At 37.4% G+C, this 3,141-nt stretch overlaps 1 pseudogene; it reads left to right on the top strand.

The window, feature by feature from the left end:
• The first annotated feature begins 1,580 nt into the window (after positions 1–1,580).
• The window catches only part of LOC116851278, a 3,518-nt pseudogene continuing 1,957 nt past the window's right edge, over positions 1,581–3,141 (top strand).

Genomic DNA, 3,141 nt, shown 5'->3' with positions numbered 1-3,141 from the left:
CCTTCGCAATATGTTTACCCTTAAGGAAATTCCAACATAAACCTTTTACTTTTACTTGATTTGAACGCTCAGCTATAAATAACCCCAAAAATTGCTTACATTGGTATATTTGATGGTCTCCTTTGCAATAGGGACATTTTATATTAGCTTCAGCAACGTACGACGTCGTCGCCTTCCAGGCGCTGGGTTGACGCGAAGAGGCACTCATTTGCATCGCTTGAGATCTCCTCGCTACCGCTTCCAAAGTCTGACATCTCCGGTTAAGAAAATCTGTCAGCTCTTGGAAACTGGGTAGTTGTGTAGTGTTCAGGCTACTTTCTCATTCCTTTATCGTAGCGAGATCCAATTTACTTGTTACTATATGAACTAACAAATTATCCCATTATGTTGTAGGTCGCTTTAATGCCTGCAATGCTCTCGTGTGCTTTAATACACTATCCAAAATGTTACGAATGGCTATGCAATTTTCCTTTCTCACTGCAGGCAAGTAAAAAATCGCTTTAATATGGTTTTGCACTGCTAATCTCTCGTTATCATATTTATTCTTCAACCTGGACCAAGTGTCGTTATAATTTGCCTCGAACATCTTCAACGATGCTATAGTGTCCGCTGCATCTCTCTTTAATGCTGATTTCAAATAATGAAAGCGCTGAATATCATTCAATGAATTATTAAGATGTATTAAAGAATTGAATATGTCAAAGAACAGATGCCATTTCTCATATGCTCCTGAAAACGTCGGAAAAAATCAATTTTAGGCAATCTAACCTGACCCTGATTATTCCGTCTTTGCAACTCGTTTACCATTCCGACCGCTTGACCCAGATTGGGATTCACATTTGTTTGCCTGATATTACTATTCACTATTCTTTCACCTAACTTATTCTCGTATATTTATCTTCGTAATCTGATAACTCCTCCTCTATCTGAACATTCGTCATAGCATCCTCCAATACTGATAATTCTGTTTGCATGTTCATCAACACTTTCCAACTCTCTTCTAACCTACACAATTTCAATCTTACCTCATCAATATCAGTTGTTTCTCTATCCAAACCATTCATAAATGTCTCTATCCTTGTTATAGTAGCTTTAGCTATCTTCTTCCTCTGTTTATTTCCGATTCTCTAGCGACTGCCATTATTCCTGAGTTCCTTTCTTTTAAATTTTCCGGACGACTTGGCTGCGTATCCGAATGATTTTCTGCCCTAACCTTGCAATCCACCGCCTATCCGGCTCGAAGGACTAAGTCTTTTTTAAAATGTCAAGTTAACTTATATAAACTTAAAAAACTATTGTTTTTAGGCGTATTCAGCAACACACACCTTTTTACTCTTTTTTTAAATATAGCTTTATTTAGACGGCGGTAGTACAAGATGGAATAGACGGACGCTCACTTATACAAACGCTAACTAACTCTCTCAAAACACAAACGGCTAATTCACTTCGCTCACTAATCGCCCGTACTAGTAACAATTGCACAACGCCACATGTAGCGACGTCACTCCCTTATAGAAATATCATACTAAGAATCATTGATAATTACTTATTTTCAGTATTAAAAATACTGGATAATACCGCGCTGTAAAAATTATGTGGAAGAAGTAGTTAATTCTTTTAGTGACAATGAATTTAAAAAACATTTTCGGTAAGTAAATTATATATTAATTTTAGAATAAATATACAAGATATACAAGATATAAACATATATAATATATGTTCGGGATTCGACGCCGATGAGCTGCCGATATAATATTCTAGAACCTTCTGTAGATTCAATAATATTTCAGAAAATCGAGAGAACACGTAACATCTATTCCGAATCTCGAACATATTTATTCGCGAGTGATATCGAGCAAGGACACGTAAACAAGCGAGTCCGTGGCGCATGCTGTATAATCATATCGCTTCGTTAAGCAGTATTTGACGTTGGCATAGCAACCGCGGCCGAAACAACGATTCCGCGAATCAACAGCCGGCACGCGCCGCGGATCCTCGCTTCGCAACACTTTATCTCCTTTTAAGGAGATCAAGGAATGCGTTAATCTCACGACAATAAAATCGCCAATCCGCGCGCGACAGAGCACAACCCAACGGGTATATTAGATACCGTGCGCGGCAATTCGCAAGCTTCGCTTTCTGATCGTGGCATAATCTTTATCGTACAGACCGCACTCGTAGTTCTGAAATAGGGAGACGATCCTTTCGTGGCATTCATTCGGGCGACTCTCAACTGCTTCAGGTGAAGCAAGTTACCTCCGCTACAGTCAGGTCGGCGGTGCGCAAGGCTCTAACTGTCGGCTATTGTGCTCTCTCGCGCGATCGAGTTCAGCAGCGGCAAGATTTCCGACAAGTCGCGAATTGTGCGCAGGCTACCAAGCTTTCCGTTGCGATTGTTGAGACCGGCTGACTACGGAGAAGATTTCCGTGTGCGGAGCGATCCCGGTACTCTCAAGATCACGCCGACCAAGAGCGCAACCTAAATAAAGTTGTTTTGTTGAGACACCAGCGTCAGTTAATTCGTCGTCAAACCATACCATCTCCCGTTTCTCACGTCACCGGGTCTCGTGCGAGGCCGTCCCGGCAATTAGACTTTGCGCTAACCACGAACGCAAATCTGATACAATATATAAAATGGAAAACATTTTAATGTTGAAATGGGGAACATTTTTAAAAACTATAAGTTGAATATGTATTAAGAAAAGTGCATATATATTTATAATTGATTGTTTTATCCTTGCATGCCATTTAGAATTGAATGGATTATATATATAATTATGCAATAATGATTATAAAATATAATCGTTGAATAATGATATATTATAATCATTATTTAATATTCATTTTATAATATTATAATTATAAAATTTGTTTATTTCATATTGTACAAGAAATATAGCTTACATATCAATAATGTATAGACAATCTATTAGAATAATTTTTTATTATTTTATAGTATGAGAAAAAGTACTTTTAACTTTGTATTAGAATTATTACAACCAAATTTATCTAAACAAAAAACAGATATGAAAGGCATCCAATATCCCCGGAAAAACAGTTACTTTTAGCTATCTGGTTCATGAGTACACCAAATTGTTATAGGTAAAGATTAAAATTCGTAATATAAAAATATGTAATATA

This window comes from Odontomachus brunneus, unplaced genomic scaffold (genome assembly GCF_010583005.1).
Source record: "Odontomachus brunneus isolate Ranch 3 - 2012 unplaced genomic scaffold, Obru_v1 Obru_scaffold_170, whole genome shotgun sequence".
NCBI lineage: Eukaryota > Metazoa > Arthropoda > Insecta > Hymenoptera > Formicidae > Odontomachus > Odontomachus brunneus.
This window is presented reverse-complemented; position numbering and strand designations above follow the sequence as displayed.